This window comes from Capricornis sumatraensis, chromosome 1 (assembly GCF_032405125.1).
Source record: "Capricornis sumatraensis isolate serow.1 chromosome 1, serow.2, whole genome shotgun sequence".
Lineage (NCBI taxonomy): Eukaryota > Metazoa > Chordata > Mammalia > Artiodactyla > Bovidae > Capricornis > Capricornis sumatraensis.
In genome coordinates, this window is record NC_091069.1 from 258,083,300 (window position 1) to 258,110,322 (window position 27,023).

The 27,023-nt window shown below is 43.5% G+C and overlaps 1 pseudogene; it reads right to left on the reverse strand.

Annotated features, from left to right (window-relative positions):
• Positions 1–742: 742 nt before the first annotated feature.
• Positions 743–25,422, reverse strand: LOC138077209 (ubiquitin carboxyl-terminal hydrolase 46-like; annotated as a pseudogene).
• Between the last annotated feature and the right edge of the window lie 1,601 nt (positions 25,423–27,023).

Sequence of the window (27,023 nt, forward strand, 5' to 3'; positions counted from 1 at the left end):
CAACCCCATGGACTGCAGCACACCAGCCTTCCCTGTCTATCATTAACTCCTGGAGCTTGCTCAAACTCATGTCGGTGATGCCATCCAACCATCTCATCATCTCTTGTCCCCTTCTCCTCCTACCTTCAATCTTTCCCAGCATCAGGGTCTTTTCCAGGGAGTCAATTCTTCATCAGGGTTCAGCTTCAGCTTCAGCATCAGTCCTTCCAATGAATACTCAAGACTGATTTCCTTTAGGATGGACTGGTTTGGTTTTCTTGATGTCCAAGGGACTCTCAAGAGTTTTCTCCAACACCACAATTCAAAAGCATCAATTCTTCAGCACTCAGCCTTGTTTATAGTCCAACTCTCACATCTATATATAGCTACGGAAAAACCATAGCTTTGACTAGATTAGAGTAGTATCATCTGCATATCTGAGGTTGTTAATATTTCTCCCAGCAATCTTGATTTCAATTCTAAAATTAGCAAATGTCATTCGTCTAAACCTTACTACAATCTGACTGCAGTTAACACTACCTCAGACTAACTTAAACCCACGAGTAGGGCTGCATGTAGGAAAATGAAGGGGAGCTAGGGGGAAGGCGGAGGAGTCACGCAGCCAGACCCCCGAGACGCAGAGTACACTGCTGGTGGGCCTCTGGGGGGGGGCGGGGATGGGTGTCTGCAGAGAAACGTCTGCAGCTCAGAGTGATTTGAATATTTCCCCCCATTCAGATGAGTCCCACAGTCCTTTAAGTTATTATCTTGATGGATAGAATAAAATATATCCAGATTCTGAATTTTTTTATATCTAAAGTCAGGCCATAGAATTCTTCAGTAGCTTGGGCACCCATTTTCTCTACCACATCATCATCAAACAAAAGCTAGAAGCCATGACTTTTCACCACAGTAAAATGGACATAAAGCCACGATTAGGAGCGCTGTCCCAGTGGACCGACTGCCAGCACAACCAGGGCGTACACGCAGGCCAGATGCTCCATGTCACTGCAGGCGTTGGAGAGCTGCAGTCCCAGCAGGAAGACCACCTGCTAAGATCGTTTGGTGTACGTGGAGCTGCTCCACGTACTTGTACCGCTCGACGTGCAAGGCCAAAGTCATGGGCAGCTTTCTGACGCGCATCCTTTGCTGGGCCTGCAACCTGCTGCATGACAAAATTCCTGTCCACAACAGTGCTTCTGTGTTGCTGAAGTCTCTCAGACAGGCAGCAATAGATATATTCTGCTCCACATGGACACAAAGGTCAAGAAAATCTTCATCTTTTGCTACAAACAGTTTCACAGCTCGAGCATCAAGTTTCATGGGTGAGTGCTCCCTGAGAAATCTCATGGACACAAGTGAGTTCTGGTTTATCATTCTCTGCTGGTAGGCTGAGAATGGGGTCGCTGAGAGTCGGATACGACTAAGCGACTTCACTTTCACTTTTCACGTTCACGCATTGGAGAAGGAAATGGCAACCCACTCCAGTGTCCTTGCCTGGAGAATCCCAGGGACCGGGGAGCCTGGTGGGCTGCCGTCTGTGGGGTCGCACAGAGTCGGACACGACTGAAGCGACTCAGCAGCAGCAGCAGCCGCAGTTCCTTCACACGGCCATTTTTTATCCTCTCATTTAGTTTCTTCTCTCCCTGCAGGATGTTCCCGTTCAGCAAATGATTTAAACGTTCATGAGCATCCTGCTGCCTGTAATTGTCTAAGAGATCGCTTTCGTGTCTCAACCTCGAAATGCACTTCTTTGGTGGGGTCACATTAACCTTCTCCAGAGTGGCAATGCTGTGGAAACGGTCTCCCAGACAGGTCAACAAGTTTTCCTTCTTTCTGGGTTGGGCCTTGTATGCCAGGACATCCTCCCAGAACCTCCGGTGGGAGTTCAAGGCTGCAGCACGGAATCACAGCAGCATGTGTTTCTGAAGTTGATCAATTCAAAGCATTGTTCATTGATCGGAAACTGCACTGAATCAATGTCTTTTTCCAGAGTAGAGGCATTGGGTGCCCTTTGAGGCACCACTCAAAATATTTGAGAAGGAGGAACACAGGTGTCCTTCTCTGTCAAATCATCACAGAATACTGCAAGCATATTATAGGTGGAGGCAATGTTTCAGACAGCCATTAGTCTAAAGGTTACAGTGATCCCACACCACCGTCTTTATAAGGTGAAAACAGGACTGGCCACAGTGGAGTGTTCAAGGGGAGGCCAGGCATGGTGGTCCTGGCAGTGGGGAGGTGAGCTAGGGTTAAGCTTTCAGCTTGATGGATAACTTCTTAACAGCAAAAGCGAAGGAGAGAAGACAATAGAAGCCCAGGCGAATACAAAAATCACATTTCCAAGGTCTGAGAGGAAATAGTTTACCAAAGAACAATCTTTCAAGTAAAAGTGTGAAATCATGAAATTATTTTTTTCAGATTAAAAAACAACCAAGGAGGTTTACAAGCTTTATTAAAGAAAAACTCCAAAAGGTGTACCTTAAGCAAAAGAAACACCATCTTTTCATGTTCCTTTGAAGGTATCAGTGATAGCAACAGAAATGAGGGTAAAGCCAGATAAGGATCAACTAAATAAAACCATAATTATAACAAAGTCTCATTTAGTAGAAATTAACAAAATAAAAAGACAGAACTAAAATCCTGGACAATAATATGTGAAATGGGAGTTAAGTTTCTAAGGCCCTTGTGTTTTGAAGATAATAGCAAATATGTAAAGTAACTTTCAACATTGTTAAGCATGCGTCTTTCCTTACATTTCCAGACCAATCGCGACAACCGTAGAGACTATTAATGCCACACTAGTGGGGGCAGAGAGGGGCTGGGGACACAGAATGAAGGCTTCGTGTACCTGGTCTCCATGCAAGCCATCAGCACCCTCCTCACCAGGGTTGCCCTGCGGTGCAAAGAAAGAAGAGAACATTAGGCAAAGAGGACCAGGGTACGTGTTCTTGTTCTGATGTTAATTTCTTTGCTAAGTTTGTTCTCAGTTGGTACAAGAATCTAGACCTCCTGAAACAACGTTTATATACTGCATTCAAGCATTAAAAAGCAGTAATTATTTTCTTCCTGAGGTGGATAGTAGCTCTATGTACTGTTTTTCCTGACAGCTCAGCTGTTAAAGAAAAGGAACTCAGATTTTGAATGGACAGAAAGACTTCCTTTAAAATTTTTACGCTGGAACAAGTACTGTAACTCCCTCACAAGACTGAATGAAACATTCCTCACAGGTTGTCTACATGCTAACATTGGTCCTTTTGCCATTGGGTATCTTTTTTTTTTTCATAGTTTTACATTCTTTTATTCTGAAGCTAAGGCACACAAAAGCATCCTGAGAATATGCCACTGACTATTTTTTTAGTTTAAAAAGACTGGAAAATATCCCTGAATTAATCTGCATAATTGAAACTTGGATGATTTCAGAAGAATTAGGAATTAAATGAGCGTGTATGCATTTTGAAAGACTTAAAAAAAAAAACTTCTTTAGAAAAGAACTGAAACACTGGGGCTAATTAGTGATGAAAGTAAAAACTGGCAACTGTATTGTGATGGTTCATCAAGCATTCCATCACTTTCAAATTATGGATCCTTCATTTTGCCAACTATCTCAGTGAATGAAGTCGCTCAGTCATGTCCAACTCTTTGCGACCCCATGGACTGTAGCCTACCAGGCTCCTCCATCCTTGGGGTTTTCCAAGCAAGAGTTCTGGAGTGGGTTGCCATTTCCTTCTCCAGGGGATCTTCCCAATCCAGGGATTGAACCCAGGTCTCCTGCATTGTAGGCAGACGCTTTACCATCTGAGCCACCAGGGAAACTCTTTTGAAGAAAAGAGTTTATAAAGCATCTTTTGAAGAAAAATATTTGAAGTTCTGCAAGCAGAATAAGATGCATGTCACATATGTGGGATGGTTGGTTGATTTACTCCTACTGGCCACACAAGGAAATCAAGTTTCAGGCATTTTTTTAGCAAACATATGGCTGAGTTAGAGAATGAATATGAGCACACGAAACTGCTGGGCTAAAATTACATGCTGTGTTGGGCACAGGCTATAGGGGTGGATCAGAACCAGGAGATCTGAGTAAAGGAGTTCTATCAATGGCAATGCACTCCAGTACTCTTGCCTGGAAAGTCCCATGGACGGAGCAGCCTGGTGGGCTGCAGTCCATGGGGTCACTAAGAGTCAGACATGACTGAGCGACTTTACTTTCACTTTCCACTTTCCTGCATTGGAGAAGGAAATGGCAACCCACTCCAGTGTTCTTGCCTGGAGAATCCCAGGGATGGGGGAGCCTGGTGGGCTGCCGTCTATGGGGTGGCACAGAGTCGAACACGACTGAAGCGACTTAGCAGCAGCAGCAGTAGCAGTCCCTTCCATCTCACTTCTCCACGTCTCACACTCCACTACCAGAGTTTACTTTGGTCCCCTCCCAACAAACTATTTACATTGGATTTCTTTGCTCAGGCTCTACTTCTACTTTCAGGAAACCCTCCCTGTGAGAAAGAGTGAAAACACCACAGCTATGTTGAAGAATTAAGATTTTCCTTAAATTCAAGGGATAAAACAGAGGCAAGGAAAGAATGCTGCAGCTCAAGTTCACACTCACCTTGGGACCTCGTGCACCCCAGCAATCTTCCTCACCTCGGGGTCCAGAAAGCCCTCAGGGGCCTCTTTCTCCCTGTGGAATAATGACACACACAGAGACAACCCAGCAGCTATCTCAGCCACCCCCCAATCGGCTCCAACTAGCGATAACGGCCATCCGAATGACTAAAATACGACAGGATCCTTACAAGTCCTTTCACGTCCTCTAAGACCCGACTGGATCACCTGCAAGGCAATCAGAATGTTCATCCAGCAACGGCCCACACTGCTGACTCCAAAGCATGCAAATCCAAGATATCTAGATTTTTAATCCATTCAGTCAAGCCACACTGGGAAAACTTAAGCACTCAAACAAAACAGAAGGTGTGCTTGAACATTTCCTCCAGGCAGCTGAAACCAGATGAGTGTTTCCCTGTGCTCCACAGAGAATAAATCACAGTGTGACTCTCTCCTCTTGGTGAAATCCCGCTCACCCCTAAGGTGCAGACCATATATCACCTCTTCTCCTGAGAGGCTGTTTCTGCTATACTGTGTCGCTATCTGTTTTCTGTGTTATATTCCGGCTGTAGTAGGAGTTCTTAGAGACAGGGACAACGTCTCACTTCTTCGTCTCTGGGTTTCCAGCCATAAGCATACTGCCTGGCACACAGGATCATTCAATCAAGACTTTTTGAATCCTGCTAACTAACTAACTAATACTAACTAATATGATTTGATTTAATACTGGAGGCAAAGGGGGATGGTAAATATCATGCCTTTTGCCAAACTGATTCAAGGTAAAGTAGCAAGAGGTGTATATCCCATGAGGCTTTCATCAAAAGAGGGTCTGCAAACATGAACAGCTGACTTTGACTTAATGAGGCCAGATAACTTCCCTACATACACTGCCCAGGACAGTACAAGGGAACATGGGTCAGTGAGAGGTGCTCTGGGTCTAGAATGAAAGGACCTGGGATTGGGTCCTATTGTAATGAGAACAAACTTTGTATTCTGTTACAAGTATAGGGCTTTCCAGGTGGCGCTAGTGGTAAAGAACCTGCCTGCCAATCCAGGAGATAGAGAGATGCAGGTTCGATCCCTGGGTCTGGAAGATCCCCTGGAGGAGGGAAAGGCAGCCCACTTGGCATTCTTGCCTGGAGACTCCCATGGACAGAGGAGCCCAGCGGGTGGGCTATAGTCTATAAGGCTGCAAAGAGTCAGACCTGACTGAAGTGGCCTAACACATACCCCCATACAGACAAGTAAATCGCTAAAGGATGTCACCTATAAATTGGACATAGCAGCCTCTCTCAGGGAACCCTACCTCCCATGCCTGTGTATGCATGCTCAGTTGCGTCTGACTCTGCAATCCCATGGACTATAGCCCGCCAGGCTCCTCTGTCCATGGGATTTCCCAGGCAAGAGTACTGGAGTGGGTTTGCCATTTCTTCCTCCAGGGACCTTTCTAACCCAGGGATCTAACCCAGGTCTCTGTGTCTCCTGCACAAACCACAAATGTCAGATTTTTTCCCCTTCTCTATACAAAATTAAAAGGTTCCTTTTAAATCTTGTGCTGTCATGATGACACCTGGTTCTGCCTAAACTTAACTTTTCTCAAACCATTAGCTAACCAATGCATTTTTCTTATGGAAATGTTCTTCTTAAGCTATGTTAGCAAACTATGTATTTGCCTTGGAATCTGCCTTTCTTCGAGTAGGTTCTGCCTAAGACCCAAAGCTTCAACAGATAATGGCTCAACAAACCAGTACATCTTACTCATGGAAATGTTCTCTTAAGCTATGTTAATGAAACAATCCATTTGCTTGGAAATCTGCCTTTCTTTAAGATTCATGTCAACTGTTCTGTGGCCAGGGATGACTCACCTTGTGCCAATGCCATCTCAAAATGCATGTTGTGGGAGAGGCGCCTGATGCATCTCTCTCAGTTTTGAGGTGATTCTTTAACAGATACATAACTCCTTGATAAAAACTAGCAAGAGGGCACTCTTTTTGCCCCCTTCTTATGCCTATGTCAGAAGCTTCCTCTATCCTTTATATTTTAATAAAACTTTATTACACAAATGGAAAAAATGCAAGCTGGAATCAAGATTGCCAGGAGAAATATCAATAACCTCAGATATGCAGATGACACCACCCTTATGGCAGAAAGTGAAGAGGAGCTAAAAAGCCTCTTGATGAAAGTAAAAAAGAAGAGCGGAAAAGTTGGCTTAAAGCTCAACATTCAGAAAATGAAGATCATGGCATCCGGTCCCATCACTCCATGGGAAATAGATGGAGAAACAGTGGAAACAGTGTCAGACTTTATTTTGGGGGGCTCCAAAATCACTGTAGATGGTGATTGCAGCCATGAAATTAAAAGACACTTACTCCTTGGAAGAAAAGTTATGACCAACCTAGATAGCATGTTCAAAAGCAGAGCCATTACTTTGCTGACTAAGATCTGTCTAGTCAAGGCTATGGTTTTTCCTGTGGTCATGTATGGATGTGAGAATTCGACTGTGAAGAAGGCTAGGTGCCAAAGAATTGATGCTTTTGAACTATGGTGTTGGGGAAGACTCTTGAGAGTCCCTTGGACTGCAAGGAGATCCAACCAGTCCATTCTGAAGGAGATCAACCCTGGGATTTCTTTGGAAGGAATGATGCTAAAGCTGAGACTCCAGTACTTTGGCCACCTCATGCGAAGAACTGACCCATTGAGAAGACTCTGATGCTGGGAGGGATTGGGGGCAGGAGGAGAAGGGGACGACCGAGGATGAGACGGCTGGATGGCATCACCGACTCGATGGACGTGAGTCTGAGTGAGATGGTGATGAACAGGGAGGCCTGGCGTGCTGCGGTTCATGGGGTCGCAGAGAGTCGGGCACGACTGAGCGACTGAGCTGAACTGAACACAAAAGTTTCAAGTGATCAAGCCTCATCTCTGACCCCAGATCAAAATCCTCTCCTCCAGAGGTCAAGAATCCTGGCATGGCTCACAGCTCACGGCTGCAACCTTTCAACAGGAAACCTCCTGACCAGGCTCACCTGTGGGTGACTGCAGGAGGAATAAGCTAACACTTCCCCTCTAGAAGCTGACAGGAACCTGGAGGTGTTTGACTTTAATCCTTCCCCTTTCAGCATAAAAGAGGCCAGAATTCTACCTCAGGCAAGACAGTTCTTTGGGAGATGAGTCCACTCTCTTCTCGGTCTGCCAGCTATACAAATAAAGTTGCTATTCCTTGCCCCAACAACTCATCTCTGAATTTATGGGCCTGTCATGAGGTGAGCAGCATAAGCTTGGACTCAGTAACACCAATTCTGCTTGTTTTGTGAGTACATTACTCTGTAAATTAGTTTCCTCCTCTGATAAAATTTGATGAATCTGGGTAATAGTGATTCTTCTGATTCTTTGAATCATTTGTAGGATTGCTGCAATGAATACATGAAATGCTACCTTGGAAGTACTCCTCAAATTGCATGGAGAAGGCAAATGAGGTGTTTTACACCTAACAGACAGCAAGAGATAATAAGACAAGCACAGGTTCTGGCTTCAGACAGATGTCGGTTCCGGTACACCTCCAACCCTTTGAGGAGTTCAGGATTTGGGGGTCCTGAGCCACTTGTCTTCTTGGAGGGCCTTGAAATAAAGCTTTCTCTGCTCCAAGCTGGGTTTTGGTTTGTTTGGCCTCACTGTGCATTGGGCACACAGACTTACATTCAGTAACAATTACGCTGGGTGAAATAAGACAAAAACACGGTATGATTCTGTTTAATGAGGCACTTAGGGTAGTCAGCTTCAGAGAGACAGAGAGGAATAGTGGCTGCCAGGGGCTGAGCAGAGAGGAGATAGGGAGTTAGCATTTAATAGGTACAGAGTTCCAGCTTGCAAAATGGAAAGCTTTCCGGACAAGGACAGTGGGGATGACTCCACAGCATGGGGGCACTCACCCCCACTGAGCTGAACGTTTAAAAGTGGCGGCGATATAAGGTTGATATGTGTGTTTCATCACAGCTGAAAATTAGAAAGAAGAGTGTGAAGGAAAAGACCCCCCACTCCTATGACTTCTATTTTTAGTTTGTAAAGTTCCACTTGATGTACAGATAGGATTGTGTGGGGCTTTTTCTTTTTTTAAAATTAGTCCTCAGAAAAGAGTATTCCCAAATTTGAATCTTCCAAAGTCTTTACAAAGTTTCTCATATTTGGAAGACCCTCTCCATTACTTAACTTTGAGCAGCATTGTATTGACACCCAGCATTGTATTGACACCCAGTCAGAGAGTTAATCTGAGACATTTATGGGGTGTTTGGAGAAGGCAATGGCACCCCACTCCAGTACTCTTGCCTGGAAAATCCCATGGACGGAGGAGCCTGGTGGGCTGCAGTCCATGGGGTCGCACAGAGTTGGACATGACTGAGCGACTTCACTTTCACTTTTCACTTTCCTGCATTGGAGAAGGAAATGGCAACCCACTCCAGTGTTCTTGCCTGGAGAATCCCAGGGATGGGAGAGCCTGGTGGGTTGCCATCTATAGGGTCACACAGAGTCGGACACGACTAAAGCAGCTTAGCAGCAGCAGCATAGGGTGTTTATGGAGGTCACCCAGCAGATGAGTTTAAAAAGGAACAAAAAGGGCTGGGGAGTTTGGTGGTAAGGAACTCTAACAGACATTATTACAATTTAAAATGTTAGCTACCATGAAACAGTGGCACTAATGGTAAAGAACCTGCCGGCCAGGGCAGGAGACATGAGAGACAAGAGTTTAATCCCTGGGATGGGAAGCTCCCCTGGAGGAGGGCGTGGCACCCACTCCAGTATTATTGCCTGAGAATCCCCATGGACAGAGGAGCCTGGAGGGCTACAGTCCCCAGGGTCGCAAGGAGTTAAACATGACTGAAGCACTTGAGCACACACCTTGAAATAAGACTTGTAACAATCACTTTTACAAACAATAAATTTGTGATTACACAGTGGAAATCATAAAGATATTCTTAGAAGAAAAGTGATCAAAGGGTTTTTGAAGCTGAACGTAAAATGTGCAAGGACAGTCTTCAACAACAGACTTAAAAGTGAATACAATATACTCTAGAAAGCCAGGTGACTTGCTTCCACGAAGTGGCTTCAATAAAGCTAAAGTAACTGACAGAGAAACTATATGGGAAGAATTTTTAATAAAATGGTTTGATAAAACATGGGAAAGAGAAAAAAGAGTAATTTCTAATTTAGTATACTTTTTACATAATGAAAGACTTTAAAATGTTTATGTGTAATTAAGTTAAATATTATAAGTAGACATTGGTCTCATTCACCTACATCTCTGGAAGTTCATTTTTTCGAACTGGGCAAAACAATTTTAGGATGTTCTCATGAGAAAAGAACAACTTCCCTGGTGGCTCAGATGGAAAAGGGTCTGCGTACAATGCAGGAGAAAATAGGAATTGTCTTAAAATGGGCATATATGTTAAATTGTTAAATTGTTTTGAGAACAAAATTCGGGCTTACTGAATTTCTTATTCAGAGTTTAGTTCTATCCTGTTTAAAAATCGGTGTTCTATTGCTCACAGCAGTTGCTTTATTAAAGCTAACAATTATAGTCATGACTTAATGGAAAAAAGTACATCACTAAAAGCTGTTCAAATGTTGGACTGGTGCAAGTTATTACATGAGAAATGGAATTAGAAGAAGAAAAGTATCTTTATGTTGCAAATGAAAAGAAAAAATGTATATACAACGGATAGTGTGGTGCCTCTGGCAGGTAGGAAGCTCTTGACAAATGTTACCTGTTTTTGTTACTATGGAAGTGATGTAACTATGTTTTGTGACTTTAGATAATATGACTGATTTGACATAAACAAAGACTTGATCAGTGCCTAGTAAACCACCATCTCATTATGGGATGTTCAGTCACTGAGTCGTGTCCAACTCTTTGCTACCACGTGGACTGCAGCACGCCAGGCTTTCCTGTCCTCACTGTCACCTGAAGTTGCTCAAACTCATGTCCACTGAGTAGACGATGCCATCCAACCATTTCATCATCTATCACCCCCTCTCCTCCTACCCTCCATCCCTCCCAGCATCAGAGTCTTTTCCAATGAGTCAACTCTTCTCATGAGGTGGCCAAAGTACTGGAGCTTCAGCTTTATCATCATTCCTTCCAAAGAAATCCCAGGGCTGATCTCCTTCAGAATGGACTGGTTGGATCTCCTTGCAGTCCAAGGGTCTCTCAATAGTCTTCTCCAACACCACAGTTCAAAAGCATCAATTCTTCAGTGCTCAGCCTTCTTCACAGTCCAACTCTCACATCCATACATGACCACAGGAAAAACCATAGCCTTGACTAGATGGACCTTAGTCAGCAAAGTAATGTCTCTGCTTTTGAATATGCTATCTAGGTTGGTCATAACTTTTCTTCCAAGGAGTAAGTGTCTTTTAATTTCATGGCTGCAGTCACCATCTGCAGTGATTTTGGAGCCCCCAAAAATAAAGTCTGACACTGTTTCTACTGTTTCCCCATCTATTTCCCATGAAGTGATGGGACCAGATGCCATGATCTTCGTTTTCTGAATGTTGAGCTTTATTTAAGCCAACTTTTTCGCTCTCCTTTTTCACTTTCATCAAGAGGCTTTTTAGTTCCTCTTCACTTTTTGCCATAAGGGTGGTATCATCTGCGTATCTGAGGTGATTGATATTTCTCCCAGCAATCTTGATTCCAGCTTGTGCTTCTTCCAGCCCAGCATTTCTCATGATGTACTCTACATAGAAGTTAAATAAGCAGGGTGACAATATACAGCCTTGACATACTCCTTTTCCTATTTGGAACCAGTCTGTTGTTCCACGTCCAGTTCTAACTTTTACTTCCTGACCTGCATATAGGTTTCTCAAGTGGCAGGTCAGGTGGTTTGGTATTCCCATCTCTCTCAGAATTTTCCACAGTTTATTGTGATCCACACAGTCAAAGGCTTTGGCATAGTCAATAAAGCATAAGTAGATATTTTTCTGGAACTCTCTTGCTTTTTCAATGATCCAGCAGATGTTGGCAATTTGATCTCTGGTTCCTCTGCCTTGTCTAAAACCAGCTTGAACATCAGGAAGTTCATGGTTCACGTATTGCTGAAGCCTGGCTTGGAGAATTTTGAGCATTACTTTACTAGTGTGTGAGATGAGTGCAATTGTGCGGTCTTTGGCATTGCCTTTTTTGGGATTGGAATGAAAACTGACCTTTTCCAGTCCTGTGGCCACTGCTGAGTTTTCCAAATTTGCTGGCATAGTGAGTGCAGCACTTTCAGAGCATCGTCTTTCAGGATCTGAAACATCTCAACTGGAATGCCATCACCTCCACTAGCTTTGTTCATAGTGATGCTTTCTAAGGCCCACTTGACTTCACATTCCAAGATGTCTGGCTCTAGATTAGTTATCACACCATCGTGATTATCTAGGTCGTGAAGATCTTTTTTATACAGTTCTTCTGTGTATTCTGGCCACCTCTTCTTAATATCTTCTGCTTCTGTTAGGTCCATACCATTTCTGTCCTTTATCGAGCCCATCTTTGCATGAAATGTTCCCTTGGTATCTCTAATTTTCTTGAAGAGATCTCTAGTCTTTCCCACTCTGTTGTTTTCCTCTATTTCTTTGCATTGATCGCTGAAGAAGGCTTTCTTGTCTCTTCTTGCTATTCTTTGGAACTCTGCATTCAGATGCTTATATCTTTCCTTTTCTCCTTTGCTTTTTGCTTCTCTTCTTTTCACAGCTATTTGTAAGGCCTCCCCAGAGAGCCATTTTGCCTTTTTTGCATTTCTTTTCCATGGGGATGGTCTTGATCCCTGTCTCCTGTACAATGTCATGAACCTCATTCCATAGTTCATCAGGCACTCTATCTATCATATCTAGGCCCTTCAATCTATTTCTCACTTCCACTGTATAATCATAAGGGATTTGATTTAGGTCATACCTGAATGGTCTAGTGGTTTTCCCTACTTTCTTTAATTTCAGTCTGAATTTGGCAATAAGAAGTTCATGATCTGAGCCACAGTCAGTTCCCAGTCTTGTTTTTGTTGACTGTATAGAGCTTCTCCATCTTTGGCTGCATAAAATATAATCAATCTGATTTCGGTGTTGACCATCTGGTGATGTCCATGTGTAGAGTCTTCTCTTGTGTTGTTGGAAGAGGGTGTTTGCTATGACCAGTGCATTTTCTTGGCAAAACTCGATTAGTCTTTGCCCTGCTTCATTCCACATTCCAAGGCCAAATTTGCCTGTTACTCCAGGTGTTTCTTGACTTCCTACTTTAGCATTCCAGTCCCCTAGAATGAAAAGGACATCTTTTTTGGGTGTTAGTTCTAAAAGGTCTTGTAGGTCTTCATAAAACCATTCAACTTCAGTTTCTTCAGCGTTACTGGTTGGGGCATAGACTTGGATAACTGTGATATTGAATGGTTTGCCTTGGAAACGAACAGAGATCATTCTGTCGTTTTTGGCATTGCATCCAAGTACCGCATTTCGGAGTCTTTTGTTGACCATGATGGCTACTCCATTTCTTCTAAGGGATTCCTGCCCGCAGTAGTAGATATAATGGTCATCTGAGTTAAATTCACCCATTCCAGTCCATTTTAGTTCGTGGATTCCTAGAATGTCAACTTTCACTCTTGCCATCTCTTGTTTGGCCACTTCCAATTTGCCTTGATTCATGGACCTAACATTCCAGATTCCTATGCAATATTGCTCTTTACAGCATCGGACCTTGCTTCAGTCACCAGTCACAGCTGGGTATTGTTTTTGTTTTGGCTCCACCCTTTCATTCCTTCTGGAGTTATTTCTCCACTGATCTCCAGTAGCGTATTGGGCACCTACTGACCTGGGGAGTTCCTCTTTCAGTATCCTATCATTTTGCCTTTTCATACTGTTCATGGGGTTCTCAAGGCAAGAATACTGAAGTGGTTTGCCATTCCCTTCTCCAGTGGACCACATTCTGTCAGGCCCACTGGTCTTGGGTTGCCCTGCAGGCATGACTTGGTTTCATTGAGTTAGACAAGGCTGTGGTCCTAGTGTGATTAGATTGACTAGTTTTCTGCGAGTATGGTTTCAGTGTGTCTGCCCTCCACTATTAATGTACCAGCTAACATAGAACTGGAGATAACTACAAATCCTAATTTATTAAATGGCTCAAAATGACCTGAGAAGACAAGCTGGAATCCTGTACCTCTGCTCTTCTCCAGGATAATCACAGACAATAAAAATTTAACAGAACAAACAACAAACAAGCAAAAATAAATAGGACTTTGGTTCCTGAAGAACTGAACTGCTTAAGGACATTCCATAATCCATGCTTATTTTAAAAAGATAATTCTATACAAGTACTCTTTTCAATTGATTTCTTTTCAACATTTACTTATTTGGCAAGGCCAGGTCTCAGCTGTGGCTTGAGAACTCTTAGGTGTGGCATACGGGATCTACTTCCTCACCAGGGATCAAACCCTGGATCTTCTACACTGGGAGTATGGAGTCTTAACCACAGACCACCAGGGAAGTCCCTCAGTTGATTTCTGAATTACCAAAGGCACTGAAAAGTAGTGATATTCTTGAGATTTGTTGTTGTTCAGTTGCTAAGTCATGTCAGACTCTGCAGCTCCATGGGCGATAGCATGCCGGCAGAGAAGGCAATGGCAGCCCACTCCAGTGTTCCGGCCTGGAGAATCTCAGGGATGCGGGAGCCTGTTGGGCTGCCGTCTATGGGGTCACACAGAGTCAGACACGACTGAAGCGACTTAGCAGCAGCAGCAGCAGCAGCAGCATAGCATGCCAGACTCTCCTGTCCTTTACTGTCTCCCAGAGTTTGCTGATTCATGTCCACTGACTCAGTGATGTTATCTAACCATCTCATCCTCTGTCATCCCCTTCTCCTTTGCCTTCCATCTTTTCCAGCATCAGGGTCTTTTCCAATGAGTCAGCTGTTCACATCAGGTGGCCAAAGTACTGGAGCTTCAGCTTCAGCATCAGTCCTTCCAATGAATATTCATGGTTGATTTCCTTTAGGATTGATTCTTGAGATAGTAGAATCAAAAATGTTCATTTAATACTCTAAAAAATTGGCTCTGTCTTTGACACCAATCTGCTGGGAAGTTCAAACTCTGCCTCCATTATTTCCCATCTGTGCTTCATAACCTCTCTCTTATTTTTCTCCCCTGGAAACTAAGTATCATAATGAGAGGGCAACAGGTAGGAAGGCTGCTGCTGCTGCTAAGTCACTTCAGTCGTGTCCGACTCTGTGCGACCCCATAGATGGCAGCCCACCAGGCTCCCACGTCCCTGGGATTCTCAAGGCAAGAACACTGGAGTGGGTTGCCATTTCCTTCTCCAATGCATGAGAGTGAAAAGTGAAAGTGAAGTCACTCAGTCGTGTCCAACTCCTAGCGACCGCATGGACTGTAGCCCACCAGGCTCCTCCGTCCATGAGATTTTCCAGGCAAGAGTACTGGAGTGGGGTGCCATTGCCTTCTCTGGTAGGAAGGCTAGGGCTCCCCAACTGGAGGAAATAATCTGTAAGGGGCAGACTTTTTTTCTCTTTCTCTATGCAAAATTAAAAGGAGGTTTCTTTTAAATTCTTTGTTGCCATGAGGACACCTAGTTCTGCCTGAACTTAACTTTCTTCAAACCTTGAGCCTACCAAAGTGTTTTTCTTATGGAAATGTTTTTCTTAAGCTATGTTAATGAATTATGTATTTGCCTTGGAATCTGCCTTTCTTCAAATCTGTGCCACCTAAGACTCAAACCTTGAACCAATAACAGCTCAACAAACCAGTACATCTTACTCATGGGACTGTTCTCTTAAGCTATGTTAATGAAACTATGCATTTGCTTGGAAATCTGCCTTTCTTTAAGATTCATGTCAATTGTTTTATGACTGGGGATGACGTACCTTCTGCCAATACTATCTCAAAATGCATATTGTGGGAGAGGCGCCTGATGCAATTCTCTCAGTTTCGAGGTGCTTCTTTATCTGATTAGCAACTTGATAACAGATATATAACTCCTTGCTAAAAACTAGCAAGGGGGCACTCTTACTGCCCTCTTCTGATGTCTGTGTCAGGAGCTTCCTCTATCCTTTTCATACTTTAATAAAATTTTATTACACAAATGATTCCAGCCTCATCTCTCAGATCAAAATCCTCTCCTCCGGAGGTCACACATCCTGATGTAGCTCACAGCACACAGTCGCAACCTTTCAATAACAGCATCTGCTCCACATGGGGTTGATGTAGGATGGTTGGGCTTTATGCATTTCGATTTTTAGAGCCCAAGAAGAGGGAATCTGTCTATACTTCCACCTTTTCCCCTTCTATTTGCCATGAAGTAATAAGGCTGGATGCCATGATCCTAGTTTTTTAAATATTTAGTCTTAAGCTGGCTCTTACACTCTCCTCTCTCCTCCTTCACCCTCATCAAGAAGCTCTTTAGTTCCTCTTCGCTTCCTGCCATTAGCGTGGTATCATCTGCCTATCTGAGCTTGTTGATGTTTCTCCCATCTATCTTGATTCCAGCTTGTAACTCATGCAGTCTGGTTTTTCTCATGATGTGCTCAGGGTATCAGTTAACCAAACAGGGTGACAGCAGACAGCCCTGTCGTACTCCTTTCTCAACCATGAATCAATCAGTTGTTCCATACAGGGTTCTAACTGTTGTTTGTTGACCCTCATACAGCTTTCTTAGAAGACAGGTAAGATGGTCTGGTATTCCCATCTCTTTACGAGCTTTCCACAATTTGTCATGATCCACACAGTCAAAGGCTTTAGCGTAGTTGATTAAACAGAGGTAGATTCTTTTCTGGAATTTCCTTGCTTTCTCTTTGATCCAGCAAATGTTGGGAATTAAATCTTTGGCTTCTCTGCCTTTCCTAAACCCAGCTTGGACATCTGGAAATTCTTGGTTCTCATAATGCTGAAGCCTAGCATGTAAGATTTTAAGCATGACCTTTCTAGCATGGGAGATGAGTAGAATTGTCCGATGGTTAGAACATTCTTTCTGGCTTCCCTGATAGCTCAGTTGGTAAAGAATCCGCCTGCAATGCTAGAGACCCAGGTTTGATTCCTGGGTCGGGAAGATCTGCTGGAGAAGGGATAGGCTACCCACCAATGTATTCTTGGCCTTCCCCTGTGGCTCAGCTGGTAAAGAATCCGCCTGCAATGCAGGAGACCTGGATTTGATCCCTGGGTTGTGAAGATCCCCTGGAGAAGGGAAAGCCTACCCACTCCAGTATTCTGGCCTGGAAAATTCCATAGACTGTACAGTCCATGGGGTCACAAAGAGTCAGACACGACTGAGACTTTCACTTCACTGGAACATTCTTTAGTAGTACCCTTCTTGGGAATTGGGGCAATTGACCTTTTCCAGTCCTGTGGCCACTGCTGGGTCTTCCAGACCACTGCCTTGTCATGGTGATGGGGCTCGCGTAACTCAGTGAAGCTATGAACCATGCTGTGTAGGGCCACCCAAGACAGACAAGTCATACTGGAGAGTTCTGACAAAACATGACCCACCGGAGGAGGGAATGGCAAACCACCCCAGTGTACTTGCAGGGAGAACCTCATGAACTGTATTAAAAAGACAAAAAGACTAAAAAATAAAGAACAAAACTAGACACACAATTAATTCTAATTATTTCTAAATGCCATGAACTGATATCAGACATCTGTGGGCTACATTCATCTCACACCCTGCCAGGTCTGAGCCACTAGTTTCTGCTTGCTTTACCCCTTCCCGTCATTCCAGGGCGTCTCACCAAGGAGAGGGGCAAATACTGACCCCTGGGACACAGTGGTGAGCAAAAACAGACACCACCTCCTGTCATGAGGCTGCAAAAATGCCAGTTCCCCCAAACTCCTGGCGTATCCCTTAAGATGAGTAGATACACACTACTATGCATAAAATAGACAACCAACAAGAATATGCTACATAGCACAGGGAACTGTATTCAATATCACGTAATAAACTATACGGGGAAAGAATCTGAAGAAGCATATACATGTATATGCACGAAAAGCACTTGGCCGCACACCTGAAATTAACACAGCATTGTAAATCGACTCTCCTTCAATAAAAAAAGAAAATAAAAATATTAATAATTTACTTAAATTTGTCATCAATAAACAAAACCTCAGTGTGATGGCAGTTTCCTCATACCTACATTAATGAGAGAATTTTCTAGAATTGGAGAAAGCGTGCCTACAGACTTTGCTCTGGAACTGTCAGTCTGCCAGTCTTGAATCCTTGCAAGCCACGTGGCAGAGACTGGGTGACAAAGAGGGGCCAAGAGTTCTTACCCAAGAGCTGTGCTGTGCTCAGTCCATCAGTCGTGTTCAGCTCTTTGCAACTCCATGAACTGTAGCCCGTCAGGCTCCTCTGTCCATGGGGATTTGCCAGGTGAGAATACTGGAGTGGGCTGCCATGCCCTCCTCCAGGGGATTTTCCCAACCCAAGGACCGAACCCAGGTCTCCTGCACTGCAGGCAGATACTTTACCGTCTGAGTCACCAGGGAAGCCCAAGAATACTGGACTGGGTAGCCTAGCCCTTCGCCAGGGGATCTTCCTGATCCAGGAGTCAAACTGGGGTCTCCTGCAGTGCAGGCAGATTCTTTACCAGCTGAGCCACCAGGGAAGCCCACAAAAGAGCTAAGTACCCCTTAATCACATCTCACCACCGCAGGTGGGTGTGAAGTTGATAAAGGAAAAAGTGCACAAAGTTAGAGATCAACTAAACCCCACGGTGTTGGTGGTATGGCCACCCGTTCACTAGGACTAGATCAGGAGAGTTTGGAACTAAAAAATCTAAATTAGTACCCACTGGAATGACTAAAATTAATAAGGCTGACAATATGAAGTGTCAGTGAGAATTTGGAGCAACTGGAACCTACATGTAGCTGGTGGGAGTGTAAATTACTATAATCATCTTAAAAAGCTGTCTTTAAAACTGATCATATGCATATCTTCTGATTCAGCAATCCCCTTCCCAGATATCTACCCAGGAGAAAGGAGTGCTTGTGTCCACTAACAGCCAGGTATAAAAAACATGTACTTAGCAACTTTATTCATCACAGCTCAAAACTGGAAACAACCAAATGTCTACTAAGATGAGAGTTCCCTGGTGGTCCACTGGTTAGGCAGGCCTTCCCCAGTGGCTCAGCAGTAAAGAATCTGCCTGCAACGCAGGAGACCCCGGTTTAATCCCTGGCTTGGGAAGATCCCCTGGAGAAGGAGATGGCAAGCCACTCCACTATTCTTGCCTGGAGAATCCCACGGACAGAGAAGCCTGGTGGGCTACAGTCCATGGGGTCGCAAGAGTCGGACGTAATTGAGTGACTAAACCACCACCAGCACCAGCGGTTTAGGGCTGAGTGCTTTCACTGCCAGGGCCTTGGTTCAGTCCCAGGTCAGGCAACTGAGATCCCATAAGCTGGGAGGCACAGCACCAAGAATGGAGTGATAAATTATCCCATATGCACACAAATGAATATCATAGTTTCAAAAGCTAAACCAAAACTATGGATAAATCTCTAACATACAATGATGAGTTAAAGAAACCGGACTAAAAGAGCACGCAACTGCATGAACTCAAATAACAGGTAAAACTAATTTACAGCGAATGAAGTTAGAACAGCTGTCACTTCTGGGAGAAGGGAGATACTGCCTAAGCAGTGACACGGGGGAGTCTTCTAGGATGTAGGAGATGTTTTCTATTTTAAATTGGGTGCAGTTAAGTGGGCACACAAATGGAAGCATTTATTAAGGTATACACATTAAGACTGGTGCACTTTTCTAAAGGATTATTGTAACTAAATTTTTAAAGATTGAGAATCCTTATGGCATATGTAATTTGGAGCTGGATAGACTAGCAAAATAGTGACTATTACTAAATTTTATAAGAAATTGTTCAGGCCATTGACTCCTATAGCAATCCCTAGAACGTGAGGGAGGGGACTTTGGGAAGTGATACATATATATTAATATTTATTTGTTGCATCTGTATGTTAATTGCTCAGTTGTGTCCAACTCTTCGCGATCCCACAGACTGTAACCCGCCAGGTTCCTCTGTCCATGGAATTCTCCAGACATGAATACTGGATTGGGTAGCCATTCTCTTCTCCAGGGGATCTTCCTGACCCTGGGATTGAACCCAGGTCTCACGCGTTGCAGGCAGATTCTTTGCAGTCTGAATCATAGTATATCACTTTCCAAGGGATTATGAATATTCTTTGTATATCACTTTCCAAGGGATTATGAATATTCTTTGAACATCACTTTCCAAGGGATTATGAATATTCTTTGAACATCACTTTCCAAGGCATGTGTGTGCATGTTTCATTTTTTAGAAAAACAAACATAATTCGGCAAACACAGGGGTAGTCTGCTCAGAGCTCCAAGAAAGAACTCAATGCCCAGCTATGGCTAGCCACTGACCTCCAGATGTTAACCCCTTCACATCTGCTTCAGTTCTCAGCAGAGAGCATGCTTATCTCCGAAAAGCCCCCAGCCAATAACCTAGCAAGGCAGCAATACCAGGCATGGCCACGTGTGCCCAAAGCGGGAGACACCCCCAGGGCAGTGCTTGCTGGGAGTCCCCGTGAGACTGAACAGCTATTGTCAGGCCTGCATGGCAGGCAGACAGCTCTCCTTCCCAGGCTTTATTCCTCCCACTCTCTCTCACTAACTTTCCAAGTAAGGTTCCTTTTTGTCCATTTCAACCTCTCATTTTTTCATTTATCTTTAATGAGAGGATAATTGCTTTACAATGTGGAGTTGGTTTCTGCCGCACAGCTACATGGTGAATCAGCCATAGCGTTAGTAGCTCAGTCGTGTCCGACTCTTTGCGACCCCATGGACTGTAGCCCTCCAGCTCTTTTGTCCACGGGATTCTCCAGGCAAGAATACTGGAGTGGGTCACCATTCCCTTCTCCAGGGGATCTTCCTGACCCAGGGATCGAACAAGGGTCTCCTGCGTGGCAGGCAGATTCTCTACTGTCTGAGCCACCAGGGAATCAGCCGTAGGCACACATATATCCCTTCCCTCCTGAGCCTCCCTCCTGCCTCCCCATCCCACCCCTGCAGGTCATCACAGAGCCCGGGCTGAGCCCCCCATGCTGCACAGCAGCTCCCCACAAGCTGTCTCGCTCACACATGGCATCGCATACACTTCAATGCTGGTCTCTCAATCTGACCCACCCTCTCCTTTCCCGAGATTCCCTGAGAACCCAACATGTGACATACGAACAGAACACCGCCAACATACTGCTTGAGAAGCAAATGTTCCAGTCTGAAATGCACTGATGGAAAGTCTTAGGATAATGCTGCCAACAAAAATATATTAGCCGTGTCGATGGAAATAATCAGTAAGCAATCTAACAGGAAAGGAAAAGAGTTATTTATGCACCAAACTGAGAACTGCTGCCCTGGGATGCAGCCTCTCAGATAACTCTGAGGAACTGCTCCAGAGAAGTATGGTATATCTTGTCAGAAAAACAACATCAAACAAGTCAAGGATACCTTCCTTAGGTTTAAAAAAAAAAACAGACTGGCTGCACCCAGAGAGTCAGCATGACCTTGGTACCTGGGAAGGGAGTCTTATCATCAAAGGAAGACCAGCATTGTATCCCAGGAAGGGAGGCATTTAATCTGTTCTTTATTTCTGGTCAGTGTTCAATCTTCTTTAATAATTAAATCAGCAAAAATAATCAAGTGGCCAAATTATTATAACTGCTAAAATCCCCAGATTGTGTGTGTGTGTGCGCATGCACGCACATGTTTGACTCTCTGCAACCACATGAATTCTGTAGTCAAGTCCAAATTTAACTGGCTTGAAAGAGATTATTCAGAAAATGATTAGTTGTCACAACAGGAAGCAGTATCATTTTCTCTTTTTCTACCTGACTGCTATCACTTTTCCCAAGAAGAGTAAATTTTCATTCCTCTAAGTCAGTTATTTAATCTGAACCTCCCTATCAATTTCTACCATGTTCTATGAACATCAATTATTTTCCTTACTGCTGCAGGAAAAAAAAATCCTTTAAGTCTGAATTTATTGTATATTCCCCAAATTTACTGTATCTCTTTTCAAGAGAAAGTTCTTGTTCTCAAATAACAATTTCTTCAAAATTCATATAATTTTTATGCTTTTGGCTAGTTTTATTTTTTGAACTAATTTTTTAGAGTATAGTTACTTTACAATGTTGTCTTATTTCTACTGAATGCATGCAATTTTAGTGTTATTATTTATGCTATTATGCCTTTGAATAAATAAATGAGTGAATAAAAAAGTTAAAGCAGATGTGTAATGTATGTTTCATAGGCCACAAACAGCCTGCTCAAGTTAGCATAAAATTTTAGTTAAATCATATATAAACCAAAATGACTTCCTCGTACCTCAAAGTGTAAAAATTTATTTCATCAGCCACATGCGTAATTCTAAATTTTCTAGTAAGCATAATGTTCCATAGAACAAATATTTTAAAAAGAAACAAAACCGGTGAAGCTGGATTTTTAAATATATTTTATTGAATCCAATATATTTAGCATGTTATCATTTCAACAGGTAATCAGTAGAAAAATAATGAGATATCTTGCTTTCTCTTTTGTGCTGTCTTTGAGATACGGTGTAAACTGTATGATTCAGCACGTCTCAGTCTGGACTAGGCACACTTCAAGTGCTTCCAAAGAGGAGACATCTGCCCCAAACCGAGACTGGGGAGTGTTGGTGACGAAGGGAAAGCGTGGAAATCACAGAATCAATCAACAGAACTGCTTCCTTCTGAAGGTCTGATGAAGGAGCCTCACCACACCGGCCCTTCTCTGTTTCACTTCTGTGGGGTAAATCATTGTGCATGCCGCTTCAGTCGTGTTCAACTCTGTGACCCCACGGACTATAGCTCTCCAGGCTCCTCTGTCCGTGGGGTTCTCCAGGCAAGAACACTGGAGTAGGTGGCCACGTCCTCCCCCAGGGGATCTTCCCGACCCCGGGACCCAACCCGAGTCTCTTACGTCTCCTGCATCGGCAGGCGGGTTCTTTACCACTAGCACCACCTGGGCAGCCCTTATCCCATAGGCAGATCATTATCAGATATCAAACTTGGGCTTGCTTCCTCAGACTCACGACGGTGCGGCCACTTGACACGCCATTGTCCTTTTCATTTCTACTTCCGTCACCAGGCAGAACCATCAGTGACATTGTTGCCTACATGGGTAACCCAGCCGTTGTGCTCTGAGGGCGGCCGAATGCTGTCCAGCGGGAGGAGGTGGTCGTGGACCTCTTTGGGGATCTCGAAAATTATGGACTGTATTTCAGGGAAAATAAAAGTCAACAGAATTTTGCATCTAATTGCATGGTATTCACAATACTCCTGAAGCAGTATATGCCCTCTAGAAAGTGAAAGAAAGTGAAGTCGCTCAGTTGTGTCGGACTCTTTGCTACCCCATGGACTGTAACCTATCAGGCTCCTCTGTCCATGGGATTTTGCAGGCAATAGCACTGGAGTGGATTGCCATTTCCTTCTCCAGCGGATCTTCCCGACCCAGGGATCGAACCCAGGTCTCAGATCATCTATTTAGTCTCCAGTTTAGGTAGCGCTTGTGGTAAAGAACCCAGTCTGTCAGTGCAGGAGACTGGGGTTTGATCCTTGGGTCAGGAAGATCCCCTGCAGGAGGGCATAGAAACCAACTTTAGTATTCTTGTCTGGAGAGTTCCCTGGACAGAGGAGCCTGGCGGGCTACAGTCCGTACAGTCGCAAAGAGTCAGACACAACTGAAGCACACACGCAGTCTTTAGTTTATTATTTCTTCCATAGAACGAAGTCCAGTTACCGTTAAATACCAAGCAAGGTCTCCCATGATCCAGTCCCTGCCACTGGCCTTGTCTCCTGCTGCTTGTCCACTGTTCACAGGCGTCCCTGCATTCGTTTGAAATGACGTTGACTCGCTTCGCTGTTTCTCTCTGCATTCACACATTTTGTTCTCTCCACTAAAAGCCCTTTCTCGCTTCCCAGGTGCATCCCTCTGCAGCTCAAACATCACCTCTGAAAACCTCCCCTGACTCATCTTCTTACCATCATTAAGTCAGTAACTTCTGCTATGCATACGCTCCCATGCAATACTTCTAACCTCACATTTGGTACTCTTTGATACAACCGTTTGCTTAAATGTCTGTCTGCTTCCACAAAACCGTGAGCATCTTTAGAGTAGAGCCTGTGTTTTCCACACTGTATTCCTCTCACCTTGCATAGTATCTGGAATCAACTGATGTTGATAAAATATTGTGTACAAAAATAGAATTATCTAACCTTCAGAAACAGCTTAAACAGTGAGATGCTGGCAGATATGTACAAATTTCACATATTCATCTTATACCAAGGATATTTGCTTCGGTCTTGAAGAAAGCTTGATTTCCCAGAAAGTTTAAATGTGAGAAGAAAAAAAGCATTTTTCTCTGCCTATTCTTTCCCTTTTATTTAGAAGTGAATTTTGGATGGTTCTTTAAAAAAAAAATCAAGTCAACAAATATTAAAGGAACACCACCTCTGTTGAGAGCACAGTTTCCTCTGTTATCTGGTTCCTTCCTGAAAAGCCGTGTACAAGTCCACAGCCATGTGATGTACCAGGACACGGGGAGACAGGAAAAAAAAAAAAAAGGAAATGCTCAGTAACCTAGGAGCTAGCTGATGACTCACTGAGATGGAGAATTTTGTTAACATGTCAAAGGCAGGCAATCTTGTCCACATTAGGTGTCCTCATTGCTGTGTGATTAGAAATTACATTATTCCATAGTTAAAATCATAAACTGATAAATTTTGTTACTTTTAAAAATTTTATTTTATTGAAGCATAGTTGACTTACAATGTTGTATTTATTTCTGTCATACAACAAAGTGATTCATATATACACACATACATTCTTTTTCATATTCTTTTCTATTATGGTTTATCACAGGATACAGAATATAGTTCTCTGTGCTATACAATACAGCATTGCTGTTTATTCATCCTATATATAATAGTTTGTGTCTGCTAAACCCAAACCCCCAATCCTTCCCCATATCTTCCCCCTTAGCAACCACAAATCTGTCCGTGAGTCTCTCTTTCATACCTGAGTTCACTGCATCATATTTTAGATGCAACATTTAAGTGATGTCATATGTCTGTCTCTTTCTGACTTACTTCACTTAGTGTGATAATCTCCAGGTTTTACACATGTTGCTGCACATGGCGTTATTTCATTCCTTTTTATGTCTGAGTAGTATTCCACTATGTAGCCATTCATCTGTGGATGGACACTTAGGTTGCTTCCATGTCTAGGCTATCGTAAATAGTGTTGTTACCGACACCGCTAGGTGGTGTTTCGAGGACAGCGGGACTTTGATGAGCTCCAGTCTCAGTGCAGAAAGAGTTTGCCAAGACGCAAAGTGATAGATAAGTGGTTTATTAGACGAGGATGCTTGTGGGACATGCAAGTGGGCGTAAAAGAGGGGAACACACCTGAGAACTTAGTGGGCTACAGTTTTAAAGTCCAAGGAAAAGTAGGCTGGGGGAAAGACCACCTTCTTCCTCACCTTGAGTAGAACATCATGATTCTATTGTCAGCTCTTCCTCCACGTCAAGCTGGGGAGTTTTCTTGTCCCCATGTAATCAAGTGTGGACTGTCATGGCACAGAGAAATGAACAAAAAGGCAGTAACATATACTACAAATGGTAAACCATCTCACGTTTTAGTATAATCTCACCCTTTGCTTACACTTTTGTTTTTAATGCATGCAGAGAACCGTGCCCTGGGAATCACTAACTTACTGAGCTCACTGCGAACGATGTGGGTCTCAGGCTGCTGTCGCTTCATGTTTGGGGCATGTTTCAAGCTTCTGTTGTGTGGTTTTGCTGCTGAGCAAATCTGCTTGGTTTTGTGGCTAAGCAAGCCTGCTTCCTTGGGTAATCATTAACTTACAGGGTTTCCCCACTTTTTCTTTCCTTACAACCCCCAGTGGGATTAACTATTAAATCACCCACACCGTCCCTTTATTCTGTCTCTATCACTGTGAACATTGGGGTGCATGTATTTTTTTAATTATAATTTTGTATAAATGTTACCAAGTCCAAGCTTGCTCTGCTCGCCACATGACAGGTCTATGAATCTGAGAGATGAGCGTTGAGGCAAGGAAAAGGGCTCTATTTCAAAAGCCAGCTGACTAAGAAGACATCATCCTAGTGTCTCAAAACAACCACCTTGTTGGGGTCTGGATGCCAGGTTCTTTTATAGAGTCAAAGAAAGAGAAGCAATGAGGGATTAAAATCAAAAGGCAGAACACAGAGGGAGAGGCGGTGAGGAAGTAAAGGGAAAAGGGTCTTCAGTCTCGCAAAACATCTCTGGGAAGGGCCAAGATTTGGCAGGCTTTCTTACCTCTCCTTGCTATTCTTTGGAACTCTGCATTCAAATGGGTATGTCTTTGCTTTTCACTTCTCTTCTTTCCACAGATATTTGTAAGGCCTCATCAGACAGCCATTTTGCCTTTTTGCAGATCTTTTTCTTGGGGATGGTCTTGATCCCTGCCTCCTATACAGTGTCACAAACCTCCTTCCATACTTCTTCAGGCACTCTGTCTATTGGATCTAGTCCCTTAAATCTATTTCTCACTTCCACTGTATAATCAATCGTAAGGGATTTGATTTAGGTCATACCTGAATGGTCTAGTGGTTTTCCCTACTTTCTTAAATTTAAGACTGAATTTGGCAATAAGGAGTTCATGATCTGAGCCACAGTCAGCTCCCAGTCTTGTTTTGCTGACTGTATAGAGCTTCTTCATCTTTGGCTGCAAATTACAGATACCAAGGGAACATTTCATGCAAAGATGGGCTCGACAAAGGACAGAAATGGTATGGACCTCACAGAAGAAGAAGATATTAAGAAGAGGTGGCAAGAATACACGGAAGAATTGTACAAAAAAATCTTCACGACCCAGATAATCACGAAGGTGTGGTCACTCACCTAGAGCCAGACATCCTGGAATGTGAAGTCAAGTGGGCCTTAGGAAGCATCATTATGAACAAAGCTAGAGGAGGTGACGGAATTCCAGTTGAGCTATTTCAAATCCTAAGAGATGATGTTGTGAAAGTGCTGCACTCAATATGCCAGCAAATTTGGAAAACCCCACAGTGGCCACAGGACTGGAAAAGACCAGTTTTCATTTCAATCCCAAAAAAGGCAATGCTAAAGGATGTTCAAACTACTGTACAATTGCACTTATCTCACATGCTAGCAAACTAATGCTCAAAATTCTCCAAGCCAGGCTTCAACAGTACATGAACCATGAACTTCCAGATGTTCAAGCTGGATTTAGAAAAGGCAGAGGAACCAGAGATCAAACTGCCAACATCCGCTGGATCATGGAAAAAGCAAGAGAGTTCCAGAAAAACATCTATTTCTGCTTTATTGACTATGCCAAG